The following is a 27,620-nucleotide window of genomic DNA, read 5'->3' on the forward strand; positions in this document are numbered from 1 at the left end:
ATCTGCTTCCTTTCTCTTGTAGCTTTTAAAATTCTCTCCTTATTCTGTATGTTGGGCATCTTCATTATAATGTGTCTAGGTGTAGATCTCTTATGATTTTGCACATTTGGCGTCCAGTAGGCTTCTAGGATTTGGGAATCTGTCTCATTCTTCAAGTCTGGGAAGTTTTCTCATATTATTTCATTGAACAGTTTGCTCATTCCTTTGGTTTGGACCTCTATACCTTCCTGTATCCCAATGACTCTTAAGTTTGGTCTCTTTATGTTATCCCATATTTCTTGGATGTTCTGCTCATGGTTTCTTAACAGTCTCGCTGAGCTGTCTATGTTCTTTTCAAGTTGAAATATTTTGTCTTCATTGTCTGATGTTCTATCTTCTAAGAGTTCTACTCTGCTGGTAGTATTCTTATTTGAGTTTTTAATATTGTTTATTGCTTAAAAATATGGAATGCTTCACGAATTTGCATGTCATCCTTGCGCAGGGGCCATGCTAATCTTCTCTGTATCGTTCCAATTGTAGTATATGTGCTGCCGAAGCGAGCACTTGGGGACTCCTTAAGAGACTGCTCATACCCTGTGCATGATTTAGTCCCAGTCAGGACACAGCATGGCCATGTGGGCCCCTGCTCAGCTCCTTGGACTCCTGCTGTTCTGCTTCCCAGGTAAGGAGGGACATTACTGGAGACTTACTTATCACAGTTTGGTCAGTGCTGCCTGGCTACTAATAAAAGTTCTCTTGTAACATAATGATCATAAGAATATTTATTTTTTTGTTTCCAATGGCAGGTGTTAGATGGGACATCACAATGCCCCATTCTCCGTCCTCCTTGCCCGTGTCTCGTGGAGACAGAGTCACCCTCACCTGCAGAGTCAGTCAGGGTATTTATGAGAATTTAAACTGGTATCAGCAGAAACCAGGACAAGCTCCTAAGATCCTCATCTATGGTGCACTAACCTGAAATCTGGGGTCTCCTTGAGTTTCAGTGGCAGTGGATATGGCACAGATTTTACTTTCACCATTAGCAGCCTGGAGCCTGAAGATGTTGCTGATTATTACTGTCTACAAGGTAGCAGTTCCCCTCTCACAGTGACACAGGCCATGACAAATACCTCCCAAGGAGCAGAAGTGTGAGGCTGTGCTGCACCAGGTGCTCCTCCTACTGCCTCCACCTGCTGAGGGCACTGCTCAGAGGCACCAGGATCCCAGGGCTACAGGAAGGGTTTGTGGGAGGATCCAGGAGGCTCCTCTACACCCTCACCCTTTCCTTCAGCTCAGCCCCAGCAAGTGACCATGATAATGGCCTTAATGACATGTTACAGGACAGAATTTAGACCTCAAGGGCCTAAAACAGGCAATAGTTGGTATTGTGCAGCAAAGACAGGCCTCTCCATGTATTCCATATGCGCATATTTTAAGACTTTGATTTTTAGTGTAGTTTAAGTTTCAAGCAAAACTTGGTAAATACAGAGTTCTCCTGTGTCCCTCCTGCTCCCACAGCCCCTCCACCACCACCCCAGACTCTGTTGCTTTTGTTACAATTCATCAAACTCTGCCCATGTCTAAGGTCACACCAGGGTCACTTTGTGCATTCTGTGGAACTAGACAAGTGAACAATCAGGTGTGTCCAACAGTGTGGCCTGGCACAGTGCAGGTCCCGACTTCACACTGTCTGAGCTCCTGCTACTCCTCACCCATCCCCTCTGCTGCAGACCTTCATGATTTTCCATCCTGTAGTTTCACCTGGGCTGAGTGACAACTGCCTGGCACTCACAACATGACGATATTCAGACTAGCCTGCCACCCTGAGTGCTGTGCACACAAACCTCCTTCAGGGGTTTTCACTACAGCATAGAGTTGTTTCCTTTTTTTCAAATTTTTCTTCAAATTTGGTATTAAATCCACATACACTACCCGTTAGCTACATTCACAGTCACATTTGTATCTATCTATCTATCTATCTATCTATCCATCCATCCATCCATCTATCTATCTATTTATTTTTTGATACAGGATCTCTCTAAGTTTTTTAGGTCTTTGCTAGGTGGCATAGACACCAACCCTGAGTCTTTTAGCCTGTGGACCTGCAGTGGCACCTGCTGTCCTCTCTTGGGCTAAGAGACCTGGAGGTATGGACTGGGAATTCACCTGGTCTCTCTCCTTCTGAGGTTTGTGGCCTCTTGGACTGAGATCCAAAAAGAGATGGGAAAGGCAATGCTGTTTTCAACTTGTTTTGACCAGGACTTGGAATAAACAAAGTGGGTGCATTAGGGACAATTCCCTTTTGGAAGAGGTATGGCCATATATTTAAAAATGAGTCACAATTTAAAATAAATGATCATCTAAAGGTCATTACTGAGCAGGGACTGCCAAAAATTAGCATGAACAAACAAAGATTCTACATAGTCATTTACTCACCCATTTAGGCTCATGAACCAATGTCATGGAAGTCCCTCCATTGGACCCCTACAATATCAGTCTCTTTTCACCCAGTTCAGGTGACTGCTGGCACTGAAGGCATCCAACTCACCAAGAGGGCTGGACACTCTTGACCCCCATTATTATATCCACACCATGAGACCAGACTGACACCTGGTGTCCACCTGACCACAGTGGACCTGACCGACACTGGAAGGTTGGCAATTTTCCCATCTGTGCCTTTGCTTTCAGTCCTGTGTCAGCTACAAACATGTGGAGATCTCCTGAAAGCTTTCATGGGTGCCATAACTCTTACATAATGCACAATTCAACAAAAAAAACTCATTTACAGAAAAATAATCAACCTAGTGCACTTGACCATGATATTATCATAAATGCAGTTGCAGTGGTGTTAACAGAAGAGAAACCCACACAAATCAAGCTATGCTGGTCCTGGGCCCCGTGGAGTTGATTCCCTGTCCTGCCTGGTGTGGAGAAGGCTCAGAGGCACTGACCCTGTGTGGTTCTGTTTCTCTCAGACATGGAATATTTGCTCTTCAGTATTGCAGGGTCATCCCCATGCTCGCTACTGTGCCCATGGATCACCTTGAGATCTTCTATCTGCTCACTTTGGTTTTCTGGTCACATGTTCATGACCCAAAGGATTGTCATGGTCACTCTGCCATTAAACTGAATTAAATGATGAACACATGGTTGTCAGATCCCATAGGACAAGGGACCAATTGTGAAGAAAGGGTCCCATTTTTGAGGCTAAGAATATAGGTCCTGGTGATCAATGGCTAATAGGAATCTATCTATGTGTTTTAAGAAAGTGACTGGAAAATGTGTCAATTTTGGAAGAGCTTCAGGAATGGTCCTACTGATGACATTGCCACTGGAGACAGCTAGTAGGACAGTTGAACAGGTGTCAGCATGGAGCTTCAGGTGATGCAGGAGGTGGCCAGCACAAGTCCAGGCAGCATCATGAGGCACAGGGAATGTGATGTGCACAGAGAAACAGGGAGACGTGACTTCCAGCCATAGCCTCCTGGTCAGCCTGAGGCTGAGAATCATGGGATCCAGTCTCTTCTTTCCTCACTGTGATGTAATAGTGCCACTTGGATATGACAGAAGCCATTCCGGCTGCTTAAGCCAAGGTCTGATCATGGTCGTGGACCAGGATCAGGAGGCAGCAGGAGCAGGTTCAGGCTACTTGCAGCCCTTACCCCCTCACCCTGGGTCTGTGTGTGCCAAGGACAGGAGACACAGCTACATGTGTGGCAGGTGTGTCTGTGAAATTCCAAGCTGCTCAGACCACCTGCTCTCCTCCCAGCAGCACAGCACCAGCCAGGGGTGGGCTCTGAGGCCTTCATCTTGGGATCCTCCTGCTTGCAACTCAGACAGGTGGTTTAGGGGAGCCCAGCAGTGAAAGAGCAGCCCCTGCCAATCAGGTGAGAGCAGGTGGGCTCCAGAAAGAGCAGGCCTGCTGGGGGTGGGACCCTTAAGTGTGTGGTCACCACTGCTGGGGCACACACACTCACACTCACACACACATATACACACTCATACAGACACACACACACACAGACTTACATATACCCACACACGCACACAAACAGACACACACACTAGCTCACATTGACACACACACATACACACATGCACTCACACACACAGACACACAGACATACACACACTGACACACACATGCACACACACTCACACACAGAGACACATTCACATACACACTCAAACATACATACACACACATTCTCAAACACACACACAGACACAGACACACACTCAGACACACAGACAAGCACACACACAGACACACACACTCATACACACACTCTCACACACACTCACACACTCACACACACACATACACGTACAGTTGGTGACATCGTCCTCCACAGGGCACTCCCTATGCTTTTCAGTCTGTGTCACCCCCTCTCCTAACATCCAGAATCGAAAGTGCTCCACAATATGGGACATTTGATGGTTCCAGTGGGGGTTGGAATTGGAGATGGGTAAGCTCAGCTGGTAAAGTGACTCAAAGTTTCTAAAATCTGAAAACCACTGAAATATGAAACCCTCCTGGTCCCCACATATCAGGTAAGGGACATGGAAAAACAGAGAGTTCCTGCAACGCAGTGTCAGTTCCCTGAATCTTTTAAGGAGGTCCCCTCATCTCAACATGTCTTCCACATGGATTTAAACATCCACAGTCAGATCTCACCCTCTACTGTAGGCAGCAGCAAGGACTTTTTTTTATCACTGGTTTTCCTCCAAACATGCAAGATGTTTTAAATGACTTTGTTCAGAGGCAGAACCCCTGTCTCCTTGGTGTGCTGTACACTATCGCACCTGAGATGAAGTCTGAGATAAATCTCAGCTAAACCTGGTATTGACTGACCAGGACTCCTCTGCCCAACTTTCTAAAATGAGACTCTGTGATCTGGCACAGTGGTGGATGCCTGTAATCCCAGCAACTCGCTATGGTTTCCCATAAGTGCTCCGGTGCTGGAGGTTTGGTTCCAGTGGGGCCAAGATGAGAGATGACTGATCCTTGAAGAGGTGGGGCCTGGTAGAAAGGAGTCAGGTCTAGAGCTGCTGCCCGTGGAAGGACAGAGCTGCTCTAGCACACTGAGGGCATTCTCAGCAGAGTGGGTTTTCATGACGCCATACCACAGGCCTGGCCCTGAAGTGTGCAGTTGGTTTTCTGTCCACTTTCACACCACTGTGACACTGGCCAGGGGCCTCACCAGAGGACGAGTGGGACTGCCCAGCCTTGGACCCTCGGCCTTGAACACTGTCAGTTAAACCAACCTCTTTACTTACACAGTACTTGCTTAACTCTGATGTTTTGCTATACCAACATATAAAGGACCAATATGTGCTTCTTGTTATTATGGTTTTAGATGAAAATTTCCTTAAAGAAAGAGCTGCATTGGAAATTAAGAAAATTATCTGCAATAATTGTGTGCCAAAATTAGACTCTCAGATTTCATGGATATGAACTACCCTATAGTGTAATATGCTGATTCTCATCCCCAGGTGGTTCTGGAATTCTGCACTGGGAACAGCTCTTAGTGAGGCTGATGATGCTGTTCAGCCTGAACCTTTTGAATAGGATGTGGGTCTCACTGATTTGCTTAGTGATTCACTTTTCTTGAGGCTGGCTTTGAAATTGTGATCCTCCTGATTCAGCATGGACTTAATCTCACGCTTTCCCTCAAGTCACAGAAGACATTATTTATTTAAAGTCAGTCCACAACCCTCCCATTGGTTCTTTCCACCCAGCTGCACCCACAAGGGCATTTTCATGCTTCTCCCTGGGGAGGGCCTTCCTGCAAGGCTGACATAAAAGCAGTTTAGAACTGCCCTTGACTCACCAGGACTCCTCAGCTCAGCTTCTCAAAATGAGGCTCCCTGCTCAGCTCCTGGGGCTGTTGCTGCTCTGGATCCCTAGTGAGGACAGAGGGGATGGGGAGGGAGAAGGGAAAGGGGGTGAGCTCAGTGCTTCCTACATGTTATCTCTATACATGTCAGTTGTGTGGGTGTCATTGAATAGGATGGGGCATGTGATGTTCAGCTCAGTGAAAGGGAGGGAGTTCATGGAGAAAAACCATGTCATCTACTGGTGAAGACAGGGATATAGAAAAAGGAATGTGGTCTGGTCAACCTCTAGACAGGCATTGTATGCATAAAACTCTATCTTATATGACATTAGGTATTTCTGGATAGAAATCCAAACTATATACTCAAGAATGCACAAGTAATTTAGTTGAGAAAGGAACATTATAATTAAAATGTTTCATAATATTATGAATAAACTTTCACTTCTGTCATTATTTCAGGATCAGTGGGGAACACTGTGATGACTCAGATTCCTCTCTTCCTGTCTGTCACCCCTGGAGAGCCAGCATACATCTCTTGCAGGTCCAGTCAGAGCCTTTTAGACAGTGATGGAAACACCTATTTGCCTTGGGTTGTGCACAAACCAGGCCAGGCTCCACAGAGTCTAATATATAAGGTTTCCAACCAGTACCCTGGAGTCCCAGACAGGTTCAGTGGCAGTGGGTCAGGGACAGATTTCACACTGAGAATCAGCAGAGTGGAGCCTGAGGATGCTGGGGTGTATTACTGCTTGCAAAGTACACATGTTCCTCACACAGTGGTGCAGTCTGAACAAAAACCTCTCTGCCTGGGTGGGCCAGCTGCCACCTGTGCTGCTGGTCTGGGCAATAGCTTATCACATTGTCTGAGAGAAGAAGCTGCAGCTGAGGGCTCTGTACCTTGAGTGTATGGCCACAGCTCAGTCACCACATATCAAGTGCCACCAACTGCAGAAGCCCTGGCGTAGCACCAGCAGAAGGGAAACCCTGGGGAATAGAGTTGGAGTGCTCCATGTTGAAATTAAGTCAGCTGAGAAGGCCCTAAGAGCCATTCAAAAACAGAATTCTTCTGTCAAAACAAAGACAGGAAATATTTTCATTATAAATCTAATCTTTATTTTCCACAGTATTTTTAAGAAATAGGTATTGGAAGCACTCAACCTTTTGTGTTAATGCATGCACAGCAAAAAGATGCAAATGATGACATCAGTGACACCCAGGGGTGCTGAGTGGTAAGGGAAGGTCTTATTCTAATGAGATAGAAGTAAAATTGTCACCAGATTTGGTTGAGGTGTTAGAAGTTTAATATGTTATAATTTACCCCAAATTAAAAAAAAATGGGGGGGGAGTTATCATATAAATGGCAAAAAATTGGAAAGGAATAGAATCATTGTATTCCACAAATAAACTAAAGAGAAAGGTGGTTGTAGTGGAGGATATTCAGGGATTAAAAAGGAAGGAGGAAGAGAGAAAGCACAGAATAATGGCAAAGGGAAGTTCGTCCCTGTTTGTAATTTTGCTGAATGTAAATAGGTGAACATCCAATCAAAATGCGTAGATTGGCAAAATGGATTGAAATTGTGTATGTACATGTTCATTGAGTAATCTCAACTTAGGTCTTAGAACAAGCAGAGCTTGAGACAGAACCAACAGTATTGTCTAGTGTAGGCCAAGACTTGTTAATAACCTTTAGGACAGCACGTGAAGTTGGGAAAAAGTTGGGTTCCCTGGTTGCTTAAGGCAATTTGGTGGAGCCAGATAGAAAAGATTTTTTTTTATATTGGGAGCTCCTTGGTCATGATCATAGAAAAAAGTGTCTGGTAGATCTGTTAGGGATCCTATCAGCTATGGGCCATGAGGTTATTCCCATTCCTTTCTCTGAAGAGTTAAAATTTCCCTATAATCAATTCACATTTGGTATATTTGAACCCGCCAAGTATGTCCAGATTGGAATATGAAATGCAGAGGTTGCATAATTCTGACTCTTAAAAGGGCCACTAAGGAAAAGTTTAGGAGAATTTTCTGTCAAAACTGAAAACCAAGTTTTATCATTAGATCCATCTTTATAGGTGGCTATCTTGATAACAATGAGGAGAGACAATAAAAATTAAAGAGATCCCTACATTCATGTAGGGGGAATCACATAATCATATATATATTTCCACTTCAGGGTATAAGGATTGCCACTAAATTGGGGAACAGCACCATCCAAATGTACAGTTAACAAATGTATATGTAGGTCTGTCTCACATTGTATAGGAATGCATCAATCTACTTGAGCTGGAATTCTGCAGGTTTGCAGGGTGAAGGCATGATAAAATTACACCTGGGGAGTTCAGTAGTCTGGGCTTTAGGATACAGTCCAAGCAAGAGAAAATACATAATTAACATTTTTCCAGTTTTTATTAAGAGGATGGATGGGGTCTCAGTGAGTGACCCATGCTTCTGCAGCAGGTATTTTGGTGAGATTCACTGGGGTATGATGAATCCATGCAGTGTGCCCATCTACCTTTATGGCCATCCAGGTGGTCAGGATGATGGAGTAAGCTCCTCTCCAGCTGGGTGTCAGTCATTTCTTTTGGAACTCTTTGATGCAGATCTTCTCTCCTGACTGGAACGGGAGTTGGAGACCACTGACCTCTCTGGGTTGGTTCTCACAAAGGAATTTATAAGCTTTTTCTTGTATCTTCTGGAGAGACTTACAGCAGTTAACTAGAGATTGGTGGATGATTTCACCCAAATAAATATCACACATCTGGGGGAGCAAATGGGGTGATCTCCCACACATGATCTCAAAGGGAGAAAAATTTCCCCTAAAATGTAAATGTTTTCTTTCTTACATTAAAAGGGGAGCATTTGTTCTGCAAAAGAGCCATGGGCAAAAGCATTGTCCAGCTGTCACTGCTCTCTAGTGCAAATTTACTGAGGGTACACTTCAGGGTCCAGTTCATGCAGTCAACCTGCCCAGAACTTTGAGGATGGTAAGCACAATGAAGTTTCCAGTCTATGTTTAAAGGCTTTGGTATTCCTTGTGCTATGGCTGCAGTGAACTCTGGCCCAATATCTGATCTTACCATGACAGGTATGGTATGATTTCATTAAGAAGATACTTTGTTACAGTCCCAGAAGTCTCATTTTTGGTAAGATATGCTTCTTTCTGGCCAACCTGACAAAGCATCCACAAAAATGAGGAGATATTTAGTACCATTGGAGGGAGGTCTTACCTCAGTGAATTCAACTTCCCAATGGTCTCCAGGCAGCTCATCTCAATTGTGAACCCCAAGTTGGGTCCGCCTTCCTGCTTGGCATTTACCTGTTGGCAGGCTGGACATCACTCAGAGATTCCCTGGGCTGTATGTTTTAGTCCTGAGATGTAGTGTGTTTCAGATAGAAAGTCAGTGATTTTTTTTCCAAATGGGTAGTTATATGTAATTTTAATATTAATCTTTTTCCCAAGGTTTAGGGTATCATTAGTCTAGGGTTGGGCAAAGTCCACCAGCCTTCTGATTTTGGACCCTGCCTTTTGTTATCCTGCTCTTATTCTTCTGGAAAATAGTCTTGGGGGGGAAGGAAGGCTGGTTTTGAGATATAAAGCCAAAGGGAACATGGTGCCTTGTTGTGGTTTGGAGTTCAATGTCACCCATTGAGCTGTCTCATCAGCAAAATTTTTGCCTCTGACCATCGTAGGGTCTCCATTTTGGTGACCCCAGCAGTATATGATAGTCACATGCTTAAGTAACAAAATGGCCTCAAATAGGGCTAATATCTCCTCTTTATGTTTTATGGAATTTCCCTCAGCACTTAGTAATCCCTGTTCCCTATAAATGGCTCAGTGCACACAAGAGTAGCAAAAACCATACCTGCTGCCTATGCAAATGTTTTCTTTCTTACCTTCAGCTCACCTTCAAGCCTATCAAGGCAACTAGTTCCACTCGCTGTGCCAAGGTTCCTTTTGGGGGGCTTGATCCCAAATCACTTCTGTTTCCATTGTGACCCTATCTATGATTAGCTGCTGCCATCTATGAATGGGACAGCTTCAGCCTCAGTCAAAGGAACATTGATTAAGTCCAGCCTTCGTGAGCTCACCTGGTCAAGCATACCTTTGCTGTTGTGGAGGGGCTTCAGCAAGGCAGGGTTAAGGGCCCTTGTGGGGGAAAAGTGAGGCAGGGATTGTGAAGTAACAGATTCTGATATTGAATAATATGACTATTAGTCATCCATAAGTCTAGTGCACAATTTAGGAGGGTCTCTACAAAATTTGGGGTTGCTACTCTGCGGGATTATCCCAAGTTAACCTATCAGCCTCCTTGCCCTTAAGGGCAGTGGCCACTATGATACCTAAGCAGAAAGGTCATGTGGATGCTACTGAGTCCAATGTTTTAGACAGATAGGCAATTGGCCTCTTCCAGGGTCCAACATCCTGGGTGAGGACTCCTTTGGCAATTCTTCAACTTTCTGCCACAAACAGGTTGAAGGGCTTAGTAACATTGGGCAGAGACAGATCAGGGCCTTGATTAGGTATGCCTTGGTGGTTCAAAGTCCTGCTGTCACTTTTCAGTATGTCTTAAAGGACCAGTTCTTGGAGTGGCTTCAAACAAAGCCCTTGATTCTTCTGCAAAGGAGGCAATCCACAGCCTGCAGAAACCTGCCATTCTTAGAGATTCACAGACTTATCTCTTTGTAGTGGGGCTGATTGAGAGACCAAAGCCAGATTTATTGCCCAAGTATTTCCTGGTACCTTTGAGTCCAAGGGGGTACATTTATTGACAGCATCTTGTAGCCTTTCAAGAAACATGTTTGGAGCATTTTGGGGGCTCTGAAGAACCTCAGTAATTCTAGACAAATTAGTGGGCTTCTTAGCAGCCCCTTTAAGTCCTACCAACAAATGCCAGTGATAGGCATACAACTAATCCCAGCCTACCCCAGAGTTAGGATCCCAATCAGGATGGTTGTCAGGAAGGGCCTCCTCTAACAACTGTCCTTCTTTGGCTTCAGTGAGACTGGCCTCCATAAGGATAGCCCTCTTGGCCTCCGCCTTGATGTGGTCCTGCTCTTTTTACTCCCCTGAAGTAAAAAGAGTCAGAAAGAACTGTTGGCAATCATTCAAAGTGGGCTGGTATATGCGAAAAATGAACTCAAGGAGAGAAATAAGGACCTGTGGATCTCAGAGAAAGGAAGATTTGGACTCTCTGAACTATATATCTGAAGGTGTAAAGGGGACATGGACAAGGGCAGTGGTCTCATCCCTCCCTAAGGAACTTCTTGGAGAAGCAACAAGAGAACAAGTGGGGCTGGGAAAGGAATTTCACCTGGGAAAGTAGCAGCAAAGGAGCAAGTGGAGGGATGTTGTGGGCCTGGAGGAAGAGAAGAGACTGGAGAAAAGAGACATCACCACTTCCATCAACAGATCATTTCTCTGAGGAGGTAGAAGTTATAAGTAACTCTGATGATTAAAAAAAAAAAACAGACTTAGGGGACCTTCGAGAGGACACAGAGTAAATGAGAAGAAGTCTGGGGTCCACAAGAATTATTAAGCGGTGGCAACACTTTATCCTCACCTGAAGGGGATACAGCAGGGACAGAAGAATGCCAAGAAGATTTTTTTTCATAACTTGCCTGTTGCAACTCTGGGGACCTTTGATATCCTGCAGATCTAGGAATTTGGTTGATTTAATTATGCCCTGGAGGCATATTTGTAAACACTTTGGAGGATGGAGAATCAAATCTAGCCTTTGGTCTATTTATGGAAACTGGTCAGGATGGCCAGGCCTGCTAGTCACCAATTTCCAGACCTTCCAGAATATGAGGGGATCTAGATATTCCTCAGATGGCATCCCATAGCCTTGGCCATTCCACTTCATGAAGGATTTGAACCCCAGGATCACAGGAACCCCCTAATTAACATGGAACCCAGACAAGAGGGGTTAGATGATGAGACTGGTTATATCCCATACTAAAGCTAAGGTTTAGAACAACAGGCAGAAATCAAAGTAAATTGAGAGACAAAAATAGTGAGTTTGTGGATCCAAAGGCACTGAAATGGCGATTCACTCATGGGTCCAATCTGTTAGGAAGAGAAGAAAGTTTTCTCACTGGGGCAACAATGAAGGAGCAATATAAAGACAACTAGACACACACACATGATCAACACAAGATAATTATCCATGAAAAACAAACAGTCCCTCCTCCCTTCCCAGTCTCCAGACCATCATCATAGCTTTTTCATCAGAGGCTCTGGGCCAAGCCCATGTCTGTCAGATAGCCAGCTAATCCAAAACCCTACAAGGCTTTCTAATCAATCCAGGTGAAATGCCTCTCAGGATTTACACTCAATCTAGTTGACAAACCTCTGGGCTTTACATTAATTCTAAATGAGCAACACATAGGATTTATTATCAATCTGTTTGATACACCTTATGGCTTTAGAATCAGTCCAGTTGAAATACATTTAGGCTTTACATTCAAACCAAAAGCAGAGAACAAATAAGGCACCTTTAAGCACATGTAGCTCCTTTTGTCTTTCTTCAGACACCTGATTCAATGGGTTGCTATGTAGGATCCAAATTCCAGCCAAACATAGAGCTCCCACCACCAGAGGAGAGGGTGCCTCTCTTTGTGTTTGTGGGGTGGAGGTCCCAGGGGGCCGAGAGTTACAGCCTGGACTCTGGAAGGTATCTCACTGGGGCCTCCAAATAAAACTCTGGGTCTTTCTGAAGTAAAACCAAAGGATTTATTCTGGCTAGGGCCAAAGGAAAAGAAAGCAAACAGTTCTGCAACCCTCAACCCTACACTGAGGTGGAAAGAAAGTAATAAGAACTAAAAACCAAAGAAGGGGGCAGGAGAGGCAATTGTAATCACAAGACACACTTCATAAAGTGGAAAGTACTTTTCTAAGAATTCACACTTTTAGTAAATACTCAGGAAGTTGAGCATGCATTAGCTTCATAGTTCACAGATATTGTGGGCAGGGTGCAAGTGGGTGAGGGTGGAGGAGTGAGCTTCTATGCAGTGGGCTCATGGGGAAGGGGGACAAATTCACAAAGGGTGAGGTATCTGAACAAAATGGGGTCTGGCATAATTTTTAAGTCAGACCATAGCATTATGATGCGGAATTCTATTTGTTTGGAACTGAATGTGAAGATTGTGGAATCTGCTGAGCGAGGACACATATGGACTTAAATTTACTAACAAAGTGCTTCAGGCATTTTTCAGGAAAATTCGAGCTCTTGCAGGATGGATATGCTCAGAGGATGGAAGATTTTCTGGCAAAGGAACATTGTCATCAGAAGCTCATGATCTCTCACTTAGAACCTGACCCCTCCCCTAGAAGCAGCATGTGATCTGTGAAGCGGACAATGACCTACACCTGTTTTGAAGTCCCCAAACACATTTCTGTCCATCCAGCCAACAAGCAGATGCTCCACTCTCCTGACTGCAAACTGCACAGCTGCCCCCTAGTGGGGAAGTCGACCTGACCTGAGCTGCCTGTCCCTGACCTCTTTGCTAGGTCACCTCATAGCCAGCTCTTTCTTTCTGCAAAACTGATGTCACCATTTATACTTTTGTGTGTGCTAGGAAGTGACCTCTTGTTTGGTGCTAATTGCTTTCATAGAAAAGATTCTAGTTCCCATAAGTGGCAGAATATGTACCTCTGGTCACTAGAGGACCAAGTCCCAGGAGAGAACTCCTCATGAATCTCTGCAACGACTTCCAGGAGGAAACAGTCCAACTTACCTCCTGCCCCTGAACCACAGCCAAGGGATTCACAGAGCTGACCTTCTTGGCTTTTATCCTCTGGGCAATGAGACTCCCTGTGCCAAAGCACCAAATGCCATCTGTTCCTCTGAGGAGACTGGAAGGTGCCTGAGCTCTTCTGTCAGCCTCCCTGGGTCTCAGGATGCTGCACCCAGCACAGTCAGTATGTGTTCATGAAAATGACAAGTGGGTCACAGGAGAGCCTGAGTCAGTGCACAGCCATCATCCAGGTGGGACAAGGTGCCCACCCTGAAGGGTCTCCACAGGTCAATGGCTCAGCCTTTGGGGTCTGTGACTCTGACTTATGGTTGCTCACTTTGTTTGTCTCCTCCTGGCTCCAGAGATGGGATGGGCATGGTCTGGAGCCCAGCTGTTCAGGATCTTACGACACCATCTTCCAGTTAAGGAAGAGAAGTGATGCTTCACATGGTGCTTCATGTGGATTCTGACCACCAGCTTTCCTCAGGATGGAGAAGTCCCTACAGACAGATATCCCCACATAACTGAAGTGCAACTGTGACCAGGACATGGTCATTACTGCCCTGTCCCATTCCGACTTCATGGCATTTCACATGTGCCCAGTCAGCCCTAGTGTCTTCTGTAGCAAATGGACAAGTGGAAACTCCCCAGCTGCTGTGGAGCCAGGTCTCCTCGGCCTCCTTCAATCTGGGGTGGCAGCCTCTGCTTCCTTGGATCTTGGGGTCCTGTCATTGTTGAAGGTGCTGCACCAGTGGCTCTATAGAATACCCTCACAGAGGACGCAGTGTCCCTCAGGACTGAATTGTGCTCCTGCATCCAGCATTGTGGTCACTCTGCTGTCATAAAGAGGGACTCCACTGGGCAGCTTCACATCAGTGGCTTTTCTAAAGATGGTGGAATCTCAGGCAGACATCAAGGAACCAGCTGGATCATTCTGCTATCTCTTAGCTCTCAGATGGCCATCACATGCTCTTTCCTTGGTGTCTCTGAGATCTAATTTCCTCTTCTTATAAGAACACCAGTCATAGTGGATTAGACTTTAACTAAAACTTCACTTTTTCAGTTACCTCTTCCAATACCCTGTCTGTGAGATCAGTCACACTGTGAGGTTCTGGGGGACACAACCCCAACCTTTGAAATTTGAGGGGACTCAGCTCAGCCCTTACTAGGTAGGAAGCTGTGACCTTCTCATGGCCTCCTGCCAGGTGGGACATGGCTTCATGCCCTGCATCTTAGTGATGATCTCTCTAAACCTGGACTCGGGGTGTCACCAGAGTTCTCCAATGTTTTGATATTTGTCCCCTTTTTAACTAATAAGAATGTGTGGAGAATTCTATTTTTGATTTATGAATATCTCTTTGTCGTTCAAAATATTATTATGTACTAATGTGTTTGTATGTTCTCCAATGGGTCATAAGTATTGTGATTATTAATAATTTTAGTACTCCAAATTCTCCAGATTGGTCTCATTGATGTCCCTTGAAAATTGGTTTATGCTTTATTTTGCTATGATCCCCCTCAATATTTGGTTGTATCTTGAATTTCAGGATGGTTCTGGATTCTATTTTTTCTATCCAAGACTTTCTGGATAACACATTATCCAAATTTATGATTCCCATTATTGAATAGTAGTATTTAGGAACTATGGACTCTTTTTGAGACTATAGGGTGAATTTTTCAAGACTATAAGTGTCATCCATTTATTACCCCATCTCTGTAGCCACACACAAAGACACATGCTCATGTTCTATCTACAAAATCCATCGGTTCACATTCTCACATTTAATTACATTCTAAAACACAGAGTTTCCTTACGTATTCTCCTGTCAAATCAGCCACTTCTTTTTTCAACAGTACATCTCTTGAGTCTAATTTCAATTCACTAATTTGCTTATTTGAACCATACCTCTTTTTAAAACCAATCTCTAGGGGTCATCTTTGTGAATAACTACAGACCTGATGAGGGCAGAATACACAGGGAAGATCATAGAATTGGGGTAAGAATGAGGATGTGAAGGAGAGGACCTCCTCCTCTGAAGATACTGGGTTCTAAGGCCACAGAGAGTGGGAGTCATAACCTGAGTATCCAGGGGACATCAGCCATGGACATGTGCAATCAAGCAGAGCTAGAAAGGGAGATGGTGCCCTTCAAGTGGGAGGTGAGGAAATTCTGACCTGGGCTGGTCTTGATCAACTCAGTGGGCAGAGCAGGAACAAATAGAGGGAGAGAGTTGGTGCTGCTAGAGATGGAAGATGGGGGAGGACATGTCCTGCCCTTCTAATAAATCAAGACCCAATGTTTTTCGTATTGCCTGTCTTCTTCACGCCTAGATCACAAATGAATCAGAGCACAGAATTGGCCATTCTGGTCACAAAAACAGTGATACATTCAAAATCCAAGAATGGGATTGTGACCTAACCCACAGCCTCTGTCATGGATGGAACAAAGCATGAACAAAACCTAAATGTTATCAAATAGTGCACTACATAAAGAACTTGAGATTGACACTGGCTTTGGCCCCAGAAAGCAGAGAATTTTCTATCAGCAATTCTGAGCTTCCCTGTATAACCTGAGACTCAGCATCCTGGAGACTGTACTGACTGGAGGAACTAGCCCTGTAGCTGTGCCCAGCTGGCCCAGCCCTGCTGATTTGCATGTGCCCACAGCACAGCTCACAGCCCTGAGGACTTCTTAAGAGGCTGCTCACACCCTTGCAGGAGTCAGTCCCTGTCAGGACACAGCATGGCCATGAGGGCCCTGCTCAGCCTCTTGGGCTCCTGCTGCTCTGCCTCCCATGTAAGGAGGGACAGCACTGGGAATGTACTCAACACAGTGAGGTTAGTGCAGCCTGGATCTGCAGGGAAGTCTTCTTGTAAAATGAATAATTCTGTGGCTATTTGCTTTTGTTTCCAATATCAGGTGTCAGATGTGACATTCAGATGACCCAGTCTCCATCATCTCTGTTTGCATCTCCAAGAGACAGACTAACCATCACCTGTAGGGAAGATCAGGATAGTAGCTATTATTTAGCCTGGTATCAGCAGAGACCAGGACAAGCTCCTAAATACCTGATCTATGCTGCAACCACTTTGGAACGAGGGGTTCCATCAAAGTTCAGTGGCAGTAGGTCTGGGACAGAATTTACTCTACCATCAACAGCCTGAAGCCTGAAGATGTTGCCACTTATTACTGTAAACAAAATTACTGTTTCTCTCCCACAGTGACACAGGCCATGACAAAAGCCTCCCAGGGAGCAGAAGTGTGAGGCTGGGTTGCCCCAGCTGCTCTTCCTGCTGCCTCCACCTGCTGAGGGCACAGCTCAGAGACACCAGGCTCTGAAGGGCATTGGGAGGGTTTCCTAGAAGCAGAGAGGGGGGATTCTCTGCCTTAGAGTCCCCTTACTCCTCCTCAGCCCCAGTAGCTCAGACAAGACCACCATAGTGTCACCTGGATGTGATAGAAGCCATCCTGTCTGCTTAAGCAGAATGGTGGTCATGGCCATGGATCATAATAAACAATCTCCAGGAAAGAGCTTGTTTCCTCTGTGTAGCTGTGTCATGAGGATGTGAGTGACACTGGTTGGTGTCAGGTTGGGTGGATGGAGAGAGGCCTGGAGCATTAGTGTGTTAGTAGAGAATGTCCAGGAAAGTGGATGTCATGTTCATTGGACCAAGTGAGGAAACCCTTCCTGAGTGTAGGAGGCTCAGCTTAATGACCTGGGCCAGGTGGACTGCAGGAGAAACAGGGGACACTCATCCTTTATCTTCTCAAGCTTTTCCTCCTCCAGAGCATAAGCTTCTCCTGCCACCAGGCTTGGACATCAACCTGAAGTCCTTCGGCCTTGCTCATTCAGACTTGCACCTGCTGCCCTCTCTGGGGATCATGGACCTGCAGCCCTGGTCTTGGAATGTGTCATGGTCTCTCTCCTTCTGGGGCTTTTGGCTTCTTGGCTGAAATGCAAACTGAGGAAGGCAAGACAATGTTGGTAACAACTATTTTGGATAGATTATCAGCCTTGCAAGAAATGCAGAGTGGGGATTGTTGACAATGTCTTTTTGGAAGAGCTATGGCCAGGCAGTTACAAGTGGTTCAGAGTTTAAAATAAGTGATTCATAAATGAATGATCATTTAAAGGTCATTAAGGAGCAGGAACTGTCAATAATTAGCATGAACAAACATATAGACTGGAGAGAGTCATCTTCTACTGTCCCATTTAGGCTCATGAACCAATGTCATGAGGGTCCCTTCTTGGATTCCTATAATATCAACTTCATCCCACCCAGTTCATGTGGCCTCTGGTACTTCTGAGCATCCAACTCACCAACCAGCCTGGCCACTGTTGACCCCCTATATTATACCTAAATCACAGGACTAGACTGTCCGCCAATGTTGACCTGACTCCAGTGGACCTGACCAAAACTGGGAGGGATAGGAGGGATTCTTGTCTGTGCCTTTGCTTTCAGCCTTTGTCTACCAGAAATATCATATGGAGATTTTCTGAAAGCTTTAAAAATGGTAGAAGTTCTTACATGTTGCATCATTGGACCAGGAACATCAACTGTAGAAGAATAAGAACCTGAGTGGACTTGATCATAACATTGTTATGTATGCAGGGGCAGCTGTGTTAATGAAGGGAGAAACACAAGAATCCAGCTCCACTGGCCCTGGGCCCTGTGAGGTTTATTCCCTTGATTCCCTTCCTGCCTGGAGTGGAAAAGGCTCAGAAGCACTGACCTGTGTGGTTCTGTTTCTCTCAGACATAGAAGAGTAGCTCTTCAGAATCACGGGGTCATCCCCACCCTCTTGATCATGCCAATGAGCACCTTGGAAACTTCTGCTTCTCTCTACTCAAATTTTGCTTTTCTGGTCAAAAGTTCCTGACCCAGAGATTTGTCATCGTCATTGTTCCATTAAACTGAGTGAAATGATGAACACTTGGTCATCAGATCCCATAGGAAAAGAGACTAATTATAAAGAAACGGTCCCATTTTTGAGGCTAGGACTATTCATCCTGGTGATCAATGGCTAATAGGAATCTATCTACGCATTTTAAGAAAGTGACTGGAAAATGTATCAATTTTGGAAGAGCTTCAGGAATGGTTCTCCTGATAACATTGCCACTGGTGACAGCTGGTAGGACAGTTGAGCAGGTGTCATCATGAAGCTTCAGGTGATGCAGGAGGAGGCCAGCACAGGTCCAGGCAGCATCATGGGGCACAGGGAATGTGACATGCACAGAGAGACAGGGAGACGTGACCTCTAGACACAACCTCCTGGTCAGTCTGAGGGCTTAGAATCATGAGGTCCAGTGTCTTCCTTCCTGACTGTGATGTCATATTGTCACCTGGATATGACAGAGGCCATCCTGGCTGCTAACCCAAGGTCTGATCTTGGCCATGGACTAGGATAAGTAGGCAGGAGGAGCAGGTTCAGGCTACTTGCAGCCCTAAACTCTTCACCCCTGGGCCTGTGTGTGCCAATGTCAGGAGACACAACCACGTGTGTGGCAGGTGTGTCTGTGAAGCTGCAAGATGCTCTGCCCACCTGCTCTCCTCCCAGCAGCACAGCTTAGCCAGGGTTAGGCTCTGAGGCCTTCACCTCGGAATCCTCCTGCATTGATGTCAGACAGGTGGAGTTAGGGGAGCCCAGTAGTGAAAGTGCAGACCCTGCCCATCAGGTGAGAGCAGGTGGGCTTCAGGGAGAGCAGGCCTGCTCGGAGTGGGACCTTTAGGTTTGTGGTCAACACTGCTGGTGCACACACACAGACACACACACAGGCACAGACACACACACATACATAGGTACACACTCACATACTGATACACAGACACATACACACACACACTCACACCCACACCCACACATTCACACACACACAGTCACAAATACATATACAGACACACTCAGACACACGCACACTCACACACAAACATGCACACTCACACACATACACACTCACACACACATACACAGACACACACAGACACACATAAACTCACACACACAAACACATACACAGAATCTCACACACACACTCACACACACAGATATAGACACACACACTCAACAAACACACATTCATAGACACACACACTCACACACACATACACAGACACCCACACTCACATACATGGACACACACACACACACACCACAGTAGCCTGAGATTAAGATTTGGAGAGAAATCATGAACATGGCTCATAATGGTAGGCATATTCCTCCATTTCTCTCTCATTTGAGGACCCACAGGTGCTTCTGTGATGACCCAGGCTCCTCCCTCCTGCCTTCACCCATCCACCTCCTGCAGGTGCACACAGAACCTTGTACACACAGAGGGATACATTGATTCTTGCAGAAGGCAGGAAAGTCTGTGTGGCTTCTAATCCTTTGGGCTTCCGGTTGTCTCTGGGTCTCAGGCAACTTCAGTGGCAGAGGGTCAGGGATAGATTTCATACTACAACTCAGGACAGTGGAGGCTGAGGAGGCTGTTGTTATTGCTGTCTGCAAGCTATGAAATTAACTATAAAAACTAAGGTATAAACCCCACAAACTTACCTGATGAGTGGCCCAGCTCCACATGTGTTGCTTGTCAGGGGAGAGGCACTGCAGATTCTCTGTCTGTTGAAGAGAAAGATCCTAGAATCTCAGGGGCACAGAGCATAGTCAAGGACCCTGGACCATGTATTTAGCTTAGAGCTCAAGATCTTTTTGAGACCTCATCAGAGGGGCAGGGCAGGAGCAGGAGGGATGGTGAAGGGTCTTTGGGAGCCTCTGGTCAGCCCAGAATGATGGAAGGTGAGCTGAATGACCACTCAGGCTGGGGCTCCCTCCCATCAGGTGCCTTCACCAGCACCAGGCTCAGAATCAGGTGGTTTGTGGCAACACAAAAGAATGTGTTTTCTTTAGCATTTATTTTGGTGTAAACCTCATGTGCACACGGCTGGACTTAGCAGGGCTGTGATGACCTCCTCTCCCTCACCCTTCTTTGCACTTTGTTTATCCCTGGCCCACATCCCTCTCCAGCTCAGGGTCTGGCTCAACATTTTACACCACTCACCCAAGGAGGCCTCATGTCGATACCTTTGACCAGATTCAGTCATGGGTTCTGAGATAACAAGGGAGTGCTATGAATCCCATGGATATATATAAATAATGAGCCAAATGTGAAAGAATTACAGAACTGAAAATAGATGTCACATCCCAAAAACTGGGTGGGTGTAAGAATTTGTAAGCCAATCCTTGCTCAAATGGAGAAAAATATTATTACTCTTAGGACCATGGCACTGAATGAGAAGGTGAATGGGACATGGTAATGGTCAAGTCTTGTTCAACACACAATCAAGGCCAATCATTGCCTGGGGTGGGCACAGTGCTGGGGTTGGGCTTTACCTAGAAAGCTAGATGGAATCTCTTCTCTTTCTCAGGGAGAATCCCAAATGTCACAGATCCTGCCTGGCCCTCAAGGTTGTCCTTGCCCACTGCAAGCCTCATGGAAATGTGGTGTGTCCTGCACTCTCCAGGGGCCCAGTGACTCAAGGGTCAGTGAAGCTCCTGTCCAAATGTGCTTCTCTCACATCACACAATCCTAGTACACCCAGTGGGGCAGGGGAGAGTTCCCACCAGGTGACCTTTCCCACAAGATAGACCTGGGGTGAGTCCAGAGAGAATGGTCACTCAGGAGAGACCATGTGGACAAGATGGACAGGAGGTAGATCAGGAGGCAAAGCTGAAATGGGAAGATGAACAGACATGCAAGAGCCCAAGGCCATGTCCCTGACACACACAGAGTTGGTCAGTGCAGAATCACAGGAGTGGAGGGCCCATGAGGACTTGGCATTCTGCCACTTTTTCCCACCAAGACCTTAGCAAATGCCCACAGGAGAAACCCAGCCTGCTGTTGAGGACTCAGCCACGTCAATCAACCTCTCAGCTCAAGGCAACACCCAAAGCGCAGTCAGGTCCTCTTCCCTAGGGCAGCCCCTCTCCCAGGACTATGCCAGAGTGCTGGGGACACTCAGGTTTAAGATGTTAAAGTGGGAACACAAAAAACAGGTAAGCTTCATCACCCCCTAATAGGTCCAATCTGTCTCAGGAGTAGTAAGTCTCCTTTTAATTTCTTCCCAGGCTTCTGAGTGTGACAAGCTTGAGTGTAAAGTGGTTATTTAATGGTTATTTTCTTCTTTACTTAGTGCAGTGTTTATCATGGTCTGCTGAGGCCTGCGACATCCTAAGTGAAAGTGGAAGTTCATTTATTAACCGAATATAATGTATGGGTTCCAGTTTTGTTGTTCAGTTTTATACATGCAGATTTAGAGACCACAAAACCTGTATACTACATGGACACACAGGGTGAAAATGATGAAAACTCTGAAGAAATGATGATGGTTGAAGCCGAGCTCAGCATGACTGAGAGTGAGGGGCTCCATATTCCAGGTAAGGGCAGAGCCTGTATGCTTGATTCCTCCTGTTTAAACTGTGTTCTACTAACTACAGTGATCCATGAACAAGTGGTTTAATATTGTATAATAGAAATTTTTTAAAAAGACTTGAATTAAATGAACAAATTATCCTACTTAGGAAAATATACTGTATTTGAGGTTTCCACTTCTAACAACATATTCTATCAAGAATACAATTAAAATTAAAATAAGTAATTTTTAGTGTAATGTAAGGAAAATATTGCAGAGCAGTTAGAAAACTGAATCCTTCAAATTGAAAAGAATGTTCTCATTAAATAATTTTTTTATATCTTAAATCAATTTCATCAATAAAAATGTGTTTTTTTTCAACTGATGAGAGTGTCAGACTAACATTATTTAAGTAAGAATTTCTAGGAATTTTTTTTCCTATTGAAGCATAAAAATAAAATAAATTAAGAAAACTAAAAATGAATGGGAAAACCCGATAAAAACTCTGATTACTCTCCAAATTCTTCTGAAACAAACAAGTCAAAGCCTGGTCAGGAAAAGACCACTTGAGTCACAGCAGCAATCACCTGGACCTTTGTACACATTTCCCTACCCAATCCCTGTGAGAAGAGGCAGGGTTAAGAGAAAAGTACCTAATTCCCTGATTCCTCCCATGGCCCAGGAGGAACAGAGCAGCACTTTCTTGTGACTTTCTCCCTCGTCTGTGGGATGCCTTGTGGACTGCTCTAGCTATCACATGACTCAGAACTCAGACAGGGACAAGTGCAGGTCTCAGGGTTCAGGTGAAGGAACTGTGGACAGCAGTGGTGGGCACCACTGTGTGTGACCACTGCATGAAGGAAAAGGGATCAGGAAACACACAGCACACCCAGGCCCTAAAGAACTTTCCATGGGACCCTCAGGATAACCAGTTCATTTCTAAACAGCCATGGATTCTGGGGAAATTGGGAGGGGAAGCACACACTCATACACATGCATGCCCAGGAAAGATAAAAGCCTTCACCCAGGCAAACCCCAGTCCTCAGAGAAAGCCCTGACAACTAGTGAATGGGTTCCACATCAGAATTCAAAGACTGTGCAGGTGAGTGTTTAATTCAAAGGCTGCATTTCAACAGAAAATGGCAAGGCACACAAAGGAGCAGGGAAACATGAGCCATTCAAAGAAATAAAAATCTTTAGAAACCTCCCCAGCAGAAAAAGACATCAGAATGACAGGACATCAACATTCTAATGTCTGCCTTACAGAGGCAGCTTGGAGACTTGGGATGCCACTGTCGATCTCTCTTGCTATGACATGTGGGAGACTGTGTGCCTGTCAATTAGCATCCTGTTGGCCGAAGAAATTGTGCTGATGCTGCTTTTAGAACTGTGCTGTCTCATGTGGAGCACACTAGCCATAGTGACTATAAACTTAGATTCAGTTAAATTTTACAATGAACATTTCATTGGCACTTGGTTCTTTCCCATGCCTAATCTCACAGGCCATGTGTGGCTAACAGCTGCCACATGGGGCAGCTCAGATACAGATCTCTTCATCATGGTAGAAGATTCTGTTGGCCAGTGTTTGTCTAAAAGACTCCAAAGGTCTTTCTAGGAGCTGCAGCTCAGAACACAAACCTCATCAGCTACTGGTGGCCTCAGGTCTTTCCCCAGATGGTGTAGCTGTTGTGGCCTAGAATACGCTCTGGAAGGCTCCTGGGATGATGGGAATGGGGCTGCATGGACAGATATAGAACAGGAGAACAGGGTTCCAGGCACCTCTGACAGTATGCCCTGCAGCCCAAGGGAGCCTTTGTAAATCCACACGTGTGGCATCTCACCTGGATCACAGTGTCCAGATGTGCCTACTGTCCTAGGGCCATATTATTTTCTGAATATGAAATTATCTGTTTGTCTTGTGCCCTCAAGTTGGTGTCTGCATCACAGGAGGGATCATAGGGATCATTATCTGTTCTCTACAGAATCCCTCTGGTGAGTGATGCAATAGAATGAGCTCCATCAGCAAGAGAGATAGTTTTCCAGGAAGCTGCCTTGGTACCATCTCTCACACTATGAGATTCAATACCAATAATAAACCAGAAGATGTCAGAACAGACCACAATTTGCAAAGAGAAGCTTTCTCTTGGAAATGCTAGGTAAGTAAAAGAGTGATACTGTCCTTTACCTACAAGGAGATCTCCAGGCTTGAATTGGGACTCTGTGTGGCCAGGAGCATTTGGAGGACCTGCCTGGGGGCTGAGGTGTGGGCAAACATTCTCTGTGTTGGGGCTCTGAGACTGAATGCCCATCCCTGCCTTTGCACCCCTCCACCTAGTCACTAAGGCCACTTCTTTAGAATTAGTAAAACTGCCCCCATTCAAATGTTGATGCCTCACCTAATTGTTGGTGTGTTTGCAGAAGTGGTCATAAGAAGGAATGGAGGTTAAAGAAGGTCATCCAGGTGAGGCTGATCCCACAGAAACCATGTCATTCTGAATAGATGTCCAGAGAGCTCTCTGTCCAGGGAGTTCTGTCAATCCTTCTTAGGCCACAAGGAGAAGCTTATGAGGACAGACAAGAAGGGAGCCATAGAAAGAGAGCCTATGATAGAGGGGTCATCTGCTGCCCCTTGACTTTGGACCTTCAGTCTGCAAAACATTGAGAGGACACATCTTTACTATCTGAGCCACTGAGACCAGGGTGATGTGTCTCCCTATGACAGTCCCTGAAATGCGACTGGAGGCATGACAGGAAGGTGTGCCTTGTCCTTGACACCTCTCTCTCTCTCTCTCTCTCTTGTTCTCTCTCTCCCCTCTTCCTGGCTTCCTGAGGTGAGCAGCTCTGCCCTGCAACAAAAGCCCTGCCATGGTGTTCTGCCTGCACACAGACCCCATCCAAGGTGCCATGCTCTGCAGCATTAAACCTCTGAAACCAAGAATCAAGATCAGCCTTTCCCCATGAGATGCTGTGTGGAGGTGTTTGCTCACAGTGGTGGGTAGCTGATCAGCACACCCTGCACCTTGTTAAAGGCAGCTTTTTCTCCTAGGTGATCAGGACACTCAGCTGCTCTACATTTCTAATAATCTCAATGTGTCTAGTGCTGCCACCTACTTTTCTGTTTTGAATTACAAGTCATTTGTCTCTTAAGGGAAAGGTTTCTTGTTGCACATACTTGTTTCTCTTTAATGGGCTCCATGCTTTTGCCTTGGCTTCTGCTAATCCCACTGTAAAAAATAACAATTATTTTTGCACATTGAATTCTTTTCATCATTTTCTGTTTGCTCTATGAAAATTTTCCCCTGATCTCAGATTCACGGATAATATTTGAAATATCATCTCCACATATCAGGAATCAATCCCGTTGTGGAAACATAATGAGAGTTGGGATAATAGTGGCCATAAAAGGGTACTCTTGTCTGTTGTCACCTTTCCATGATCACCATCACCTTGGGAAGCACAGATCACAGAATCCATTTTTCTTTTATGGGTTCCCATAGAAATCCTCAACTGGGGCACTCGTGTGATTCACATGCCAAAGTGAATGATTCTAAACCCACAAGCATCTATTGTCAAAGGCATAGACAGATATCAGTAGAATCACCAGGTGAGGAGGTGCAGGAGATTGAGAGGACATCTGCAGTCTGGACCTCTCTGGAGGACTGGGAGAATACAATATTATGCAGTCTTTTTTTGTGTGTGTGCCAGGGATTGGACTCAGGTGCACTCAACCACTGAGCCACATCCCCAGCCCTATTTTTGTATTTTATTTAGAGACAGGGTCTCACTGAGATGCTTAGCACCTTGCTTTTTCTTGAGGCTGCTTTGAACTCATGATCCTCCAGGCTCAACTCCCAAGCCACTGGGATTACAGGCATGTGCTACCATGCCCAGCTTAAATTAGGCAGTTTTTATAGACAGAGGATATATCAGCAGAATGACCAGATTATGAGGTATTGGAGGTTAAGAGAACCACCTCCAGTCTGGAGCTACCTAAAATACTCTGAGAATACAGAATTAGGCAGTCTTTACCTATACTGATAAATGAGTTCAAGATTATTGGGAGAAACAGAGTATCCCCTATTTCTAATACCAATATCCCTAACAGCCAGACCTGCTAATTAATGTCTGTAGTGTGAACTTCAATCCCTGTGTTAAAGCCAGTCCTGCTATGAGTATTTGTTAGCTGTATAAATCACCACTATGTGGACCCCCAACATACACTATTCTGCATCATTCAGGAAATAAGAAGAGACACACTCTGGTCTGCTCTAATGGAGCTGAGGGGAAGGAAAGATGGTTAATACACAAAGAGGTACTCTCTCCCCTTCTAGGCAATGTAAATTAGAGCCTGGCTTCCTCTGAGCAGTGCCCTTAGCAGGTGGAAGCAGCAGGAGGAGGTAGCCCAACCTTACACTTCTGCTTTCCTGGGATGTTGGTGTCAAGGCCTGTGTCACTTTGGGCAGCAAACTTCTATGCCATTGAAAGTAATAAGTGGCGAAAGCGGCGGAAGAGATAACTTCATCGATACCAGCGGCGACAGAAACAGTAGGTCTCCTGGTAAAGAGTCACATACACCTGAGTCTGTCTCACTTTGTCATCAAGCCAGAGGGGCAGAGCAGAGCTACTGCCCTCTCCCGGAACAGGCCCAGCGACCCGCAAGTGTGGCAGTCACGTCACCCCAATTGGAGTAGGGGCAGAGCAGAGCCGCCGCCCGAGCCCACAAGGTAGGCAGACCTGCGACCGAACCGGCGGAACAGGCCCAGCGACCCGCCGGCATGGTAGTCATATCACCCCAATTGGAGTAGGTGCAGAGCAGAGCCTTCGCCCGCGCCCGGAACAGGCCCAGCGGCCCGCCAGCATGGTAGTCACGTCACCCCAATTGGAGTAGGGGCAGAGCAGAGCCGCCACCTGCGCCCAGAACAGGCCCAGCGACCCGCCGGCGAGGTAGTCACATCACCCCAATTGGAGTAGGGGCAGAGCAGAGCCGCCGCCCGCGCCCGCAAGGTAGGCAGACCTGCGACCGACCAACAGAACAGGCCCAGTGGACCGCGGGCATGGTAGACACATCACACCAATTGGAGGAGGGGCAGAGCAGAGCCGCCGCCCGCGCCTGCAAGGTAGGCAGACCTGAGACCGACCTGCGGATCAGGCCCAGCGGCCTGCCGGTGTGGTAGACACATCACCCCAATTGGAGTAGGGGCAGAGCAGAGCCTTCGACCGCACCCGGAACAGGCCCAGCGGCCCGCCGGCATGATAGTCATGACACCCCAATTGGAGTAAGGAGAGAGCAGAGCCGCCACCCACACCTGCAAGGTAGGCAGACCGCCGCCTGACCCTGCAAGGGAGACTTTTCAACTATACAAGAGCAATATAAATATAAATGTTATTCACCACATCAATAGACTTAAAAATAAGAACCATATGATCATCTCGATAGATGCGGAAAAAGCATTTGACAAAGTACAGCATCCCTTTATGTTCAAAACTCTAGAAAAATGAGGGAAAACAGGAACATACCTCAATATTGTAAAAGCAATCTATGCTAAGCCTCAGGTTAGCATCATTCTGAATGGAGAAAAATTGAAGGCATTCCCTCTAAAATCTGGATCAAAACAGGGATGCCCTCTATCACCACTTCTGTTCAACATCGTTCTCAAAACA

The 27,620-nt window shown here is 45.8% G+C and overlaps 1 non-coding gene and 1 gene segment (V, D, J or C); one reads left to right on the forward strand and one right to left on the reverse strand.

The window, feature by feature from the left end:
* Positions 1–27,620, forward strand: part of LOC125614618 — a 188,019-nt gene that overhangs the window by 101,413 nt on the left and 58,986 nt on the right.
* Positions 437–543, reverse strand: LOC125614622. Its single transcript, XR_007345196.1, has one exon. It is a non-coding gene; the product is annotated as a U6 spliceosomal RNA (small nuclear RNA).

This window comes from Marmota marmota, unplaced genomic scaffold (assembly GCF_001458135.2).
Source record: "Marmota marmota marmota unplaced genomic scaffold, marMar, whole genome shotgun sequence".
Taxonomy (NCBI): domain Eukaryota; kingdom Metazoa; phylum Chordata; class Mammalia; order Rodentia; family Sciuridae; genus Marmota; species Marmota marmota.